Source organism: Ixodes scapularis, unplaced genomic scaffold (assembly GCF_016920785.2).
Source record: "Ixodes scapularis isolate PalLabHiFi unplaced genomic scaffold, ASM1692078v2 PGA_scaffold2__306_contigs__length_199485367, whole genome shotgun sequence".
In the NCBI taxonomy this organism is placed as follows: domain Eukaryota; kingdom Metazoa; phylum Arthropoda; class Arachnida; order Ixodida; family Ixodidae; genus Ixodes; species Ixodes scapularis.
In genome coordinates this window covers 156530654-156535957 of record NW_024609857.1, presented here as the reverse complement: position 1 = coordinate 156535957, position 5304 = coordinate 156530654, and the positions used below count along the sequence as shown (strand labels likewise).

Below are 5304 nucleotides of genomic sequence, written 5' to 3'. Positions count from 1 at the left end.
AACCCTATCAGTTTTGTGCGGTTCCATCCAAAGATCACCGAAACATTGTGAACTCCCAGTATAATACCAACTAGCTGCCGAGATACTGCCTTGATTGAGAAGATTTTTCAAATAACTGCTTAGGTTACGCTTACGTGAGATAATTTGCACTCGCCTCTTAGGAATGCCGCTTTCTTGGGTGTCAGAGGCAGCCTGCTGTCCTTGTTAAGACTGACATTCGACGCCATTTCGACCACAGTCTTCTACAGGACACTGGACCCCCACAGAGCAATGGCCAGGTTCTTCACAGCAATGCTTGACCTTATGTCCTGGTTCACTATGTTGTCACCCCAGGCTTTCCACGTTATTTTGATATCAACCGTCGTAGAAATGCATCTATAAAAAATTAGAATAGGAAGCGAAACCGGTGTATTCGGTGGTGAGATCCTCCTTTCATGAAATGCTGCTTCGTGCATATTGATTAAAGCAAGTTTCGTTAGTTTAACTCCTTTCTCAGTCGAATCATTTTCAAAAATCCTGCGAAGCTCCCATACAACACTACTACGGTGCTCGAGCTATCAAGTTCTTTTATTACGTTCCCTGATTCTGCCGCTGTCAACTGCAAGGGGTACTGGGTGGCAAGCCCTCTTGTAGCGTCGGCTGCTGGCGAAGATTATTTGGCCGGCTCAAAAAAACCTGACGGTGCGATCACTGGCTGGCCTTGTGATTTCGCTCTTCCCTTTCCAGCCCCCTTTGCCTCCTTAGATGGTGTTTCATGAATCCCCCCCCCCCCCCCGAACTTTTCGGTCGGCGTAAGGGACAGAGAACATGAGAAGATGCGCCCACTGATTTGAGTTGCCGGTGCAAGGCGCGCCACTTTTTTACCTGTGTGTGGGGTTATCATGCAACCTCGAGCGTGGCTGGGACGATAAAACTAACACTTTAAAAGAGAAGAAGTCACTTTATGCTCCAAGAGTGCTGAGTTTCATTCCCATGTACCTGGTGAACATAGGAAGAATAGACCATTTTCAAAACCTAAGCAAGCAACATTGACAGTCGCCATTTGTTGGACACGAAAGCTGTGATTGGATCGAAGACCATGTGAAATGCTGACGTTGCACTCACGTCTATCCACGCCAATCACTGACACGGCGCTTGTTTCCAACGCGTACTCGGAATCCGCTTTTAAGAAATGGCGGCCTTGGATATGCACACACTTCTGAAAAGGGTTTATTGTATGGGCCAAAGGTAATTAATGGGGAATACGATGCTCCAAGTCTTTCCGCCTAATGCACTCAAAATGTTGAGCAGAATGTTAGAGATGCAGGTTTAAACTTTCTACAAAGAGATGTCGCCTTAGATATGTTTTTCAAGACACTAAAACTTGGGTCTTACACCACTGCTGAAGTGATGCAACACCAAAAACAATAATTTGTGGCGATGGTGCTGAAAGAGAGATCTTATTTGAGCAACATTTATCGAGACCTAGATGGTCAATGACAAATTGTCAAGGCCTTTTCAACTTGAAGACATTGTGCAAGCATAGAAATGCCTTCTTTCCAGAGGTATCTCTTATAAAGCAAAAACTTACCAAATCAACTTACCATTTCACATTCTAGGAAGTTTAGCAGCTGATATGGCTCCACCTCAGCGGGCTCTTTAGCAGCTGCCTCAGCGGATGCAGGTCCGACTGTACCAGCTGCTCCATCTAAGGTTGCAGGTATTGCAGCTGCACCACCGAAGGCTGCATCTGTGTTGCACATGCTCTGCATCACAGGAGCTGGTGCTGCTGCCACTTATTTTGTGAAAAATATATGACATGAGTCAGAACAATGTGCAGGACTGCCACATGATGTGTGCAATGCTACAATAAAAGCTGAGAGTGGGAGTGGGGTCAACCAACCACCCACCAGCTTGGAGCAATGCGGCTGCACTCCCGCCCCTGTGTATACATGGAGAGCAGTGCCACACAACACAAGGCTGATTGCAGTTTGGTCCAGCCCATACGCAGCTTCTATGACACTGTCAGCCGAAAACTTAATAGGTATAGTAAGGGTCGTGGACATGACATTTATGATGCTTTAGCTTGTCAAAGAGAGTATGTTGAATGCATACCATGCTCCTGCAGTCAAGTATTCGAGGTTAGGAAATAGCACGGAATATTTTTCATAAATATCTACTGCAAAGCTTTGCAACTCAGGAGTGTTCTGAAGAGTTTTACAGATTATAGCTTCTTGACTACACGGCTTGATAGACCGAGTAAAATGTTTTTGGGCATAAGTGAGGCAGAGATGTACAAGAATCGATGCAAAAAGTCCGCAGTACGTGGAGACCAGAGTTCGGAACAGGTGTGACAGCATTTGGCACGACAAATATTCCAATGTCATTATTTATTTTCGCAACATTAAAATGACTCTGAAAATGCGACCAGCTATGGGGTGTATTCACGCAAGTCTTGTGAGTGTTGAATTGTAGGTACAGCTTCTGGTTGTGTCCTTGTGCGATATATGACAAAATATTATAGATATTAATACTGGAAACTTCTCTGAAAACCAATGGGCACGGTGGCGAAGGACGTGAGAGGCACTGTTTACCACTCTTGCCGTTCATTTGTGTTTGTGTGTTGTTACTTATGCCCGAGTCCCACTAGAGCGACAAACGGAAACAGACGACACCGACAAGCCTTCAACACATGCGGTATCCTCGCGATGGTATACCTTTCGCAGGCGTTTATAGTCGTTCGGTGCTCGTGAAGTGACCCCGGGTGATTGCAAGCCTGCCGAAGATACCCTCGCGTGCGTAATACTTGTATCCGAGTGTAGCCTCTTTTATTCTATGCACAAGCCTGTGAAATCGCGACAGAGACTCTGGTTTGAGGCTCGTCGCTGTCGTTTGTTTCTGTATTGTCGCTCTAGTGGGACTAGGGGCTAACAAGCGCACCAATGGGAAGGCTTTAGCCATTATTGGGAACACTAAATAAAGAAATACAAAAAAATACAACACCCAGCAACACTGCATGCAAGTAGTGATGCACTTCTGTTGTCAACTCTGCATTCCGCTTACGAATGAAATGTGCAATTTCCCTAGAGGCTTTCATTCCAGGCGAGTGGCATCAGAATTGCTGAAGGCCAGCCCATAAACACAGTCTATGTTAGAACAATCCCAGCAGCAATAAGTTGCTATTGTATTGCCCAATATATAGAGCGCCTTACCATAAACAGCCTTGGCAGTCTTCCATGAAGCCTGGACTTCAGCAGAGGAGACTGTCATCCTGTGTCGTCCCAGGACACTCACATCGGGATGGTGAAAGTGAATGCCAACTTCTGCTTGGCAAGGGCTGCAGTAAGTATAAAGATGAAAACAGAGTACAATATACAATAAAAAATATTGTGGACCAACTTGAAAAAAGTGCACAAAAAAAAAGACCAGGACAAAAGGACAGGAACACGTAGAACACAGACAGGTGCACACTAGCAACTCAATCCATTAAAAACAAAAGAAAGAAGAGAGCATCAGAGAAATCAAAAAGGCTGTGCTCGGAGAACTGAGCTTCAGGAACCGTGGCGCGAGGCAAAGATGTCAGGTAGATTGTTTTACAGAAGTTCTAGAATTAACAACATCCTTTCCATGTAGTAAAGTGGTGAGTTCATTCTAACTGAACACATTAAAAAAATAGTACACAAAAAAACAAGGAATAAAGGGTCGAGGAATACATACACTACATACAACTGCAGACTCCCAAGTCACATAAATTATAGCAAAAATAAAAAAAAAAGAATGCGGAAGGAGTTTTAGCAAAAGTCTAAACAGGTCCAAGTGGAACGTGTTAATTCAATCATAGCCACAAGGCTAAAAACAATTTCCTTGTTAGCTCAAGTAACAGACGAATGTGCAGACACATTGGTTGCCTATACTATGAATAATAAACGCCTAAAATAATCCTCTTTTATGTTTTTCATAGTATATGCTAATTATCCACGTTTTTTTCTAAGGATGACATACACGAGCAGTGTAAACAGTGCATAGATAGCTGACAGTCCATCGTGAATTTTAGATAGAAATTGAGCTGTTTTGATGTATTAGCCATCGATCTGTTACCTTAAACGACGAGAAAATTATGGTTTTAAAATCTGCACTTGCGAATGGGTAAATCAGCGCGTTCCCACTTGGGCCTCTGCTCGAGCTTCTTCCGCATTCTTTATTTCCTTCTTCTCTGTTTATGCGAGTTGAGTCTGCACTTGCATGTGGTCTATGTGTTACCCTCCTTGTCTCCATGACTTTTTGTGAACTAATTTTCAAGATGTTCAATTAGCCCCAGCTCATCCCCTTACTACCAAAAACAATTACAACCTACACCATTCACTAAAGGCAGTACCAAAGAGAAAAAAAACAGGAATTGGGTGAGGTATGAACACTATATACTTACACTGAACAAAATATACCTCCCATAAATTGGCGCGACACAATTCAAAATAAGGACACGCTTGTAAACTACCCCAGAAGCGGTGTCAAAAAGTTTTTCGCGGGCACAAATTTTTGCGATCGGGAGTGGCATGCTATGCATTAATCACCATGGGGTGATTTTACCGCGGCACCAATTTTTGGCAATTCTTTTCCGGTTATATATCGAGAAAATGAAGTCGTTTGCAGGCGACTGGGCGGCGGAAGCTACGGGCCTGCTCGATCAATCAATCGCTGACTTTTGCCTGGTCCAGGTCTCCGGACGCAAATACGCACACAGAATCCACCTGTGGTGTCAAACCTAGAGCTTCGGCAATGGAGGGGCACCGCGCTCTTCCAGACATTCTAGTTTACCAGTAAACAGTACGGTGGAGGGAGGCAATCAAACCAACCCCCCCCCCCCCTCCCTTTATTTTTCCGTCTTAGCATGCCTGCCTGCCCGCCCGCCCGCCCGCCCCCATGTCCCGAAAATTTCCGCCGCTACTGATGGACCTGGAGCGAGTATGCAGCCTAAGCGCTCATCTGTGACCGCTAATTGGTGCGAGGATGGAGTGCTCTGCATCGGGGAAAAAAAGAAGAAACACAGCCTGGCATAACACCATTCGCGCACAATTAGTAACAACGATACAAGCAAGTGATCTAGAGACAATAACAAGCATTATGAAGGGAGGAAAGAATAATCTAGCCCTAACGAACAAAGAAAGGAACTTACTTTGGAACGACCGTGCCACGATCTGGGCTGTTGAGCAGATTCGACGTAGTTGCACGGCTCACAGTAGCTTCCTTCTTTTTCAGACACATTTGAAACTAAGGTGCACTCCACGCATCACGAATAATCGGTAAATTTACTTTATGACGGAGATT

At 44.6% G+C, this 5304-nt stretch overlaps 1 long non-coding RNA gene across 1 annotated transcript; it reads right to left on the bottom strand.

Moving 5' to 3' along the window:
- On the bottom strand, positions 1 to 3212 carry LOC120847533. The gene is made up of 3 exons (XR_005717392.2): positions 3192 to 3212; positions 1584 to 1774; positions 1 to 375 (listed from the first exon to the last, which is right to left on the bottom strand). It is a non-coding gene; the product is annotated as an uncharacterized LOC120847533 (long non-coding RNA).
- Positions 3213 to 5304: the final 2092 nt, after the last annotated feature.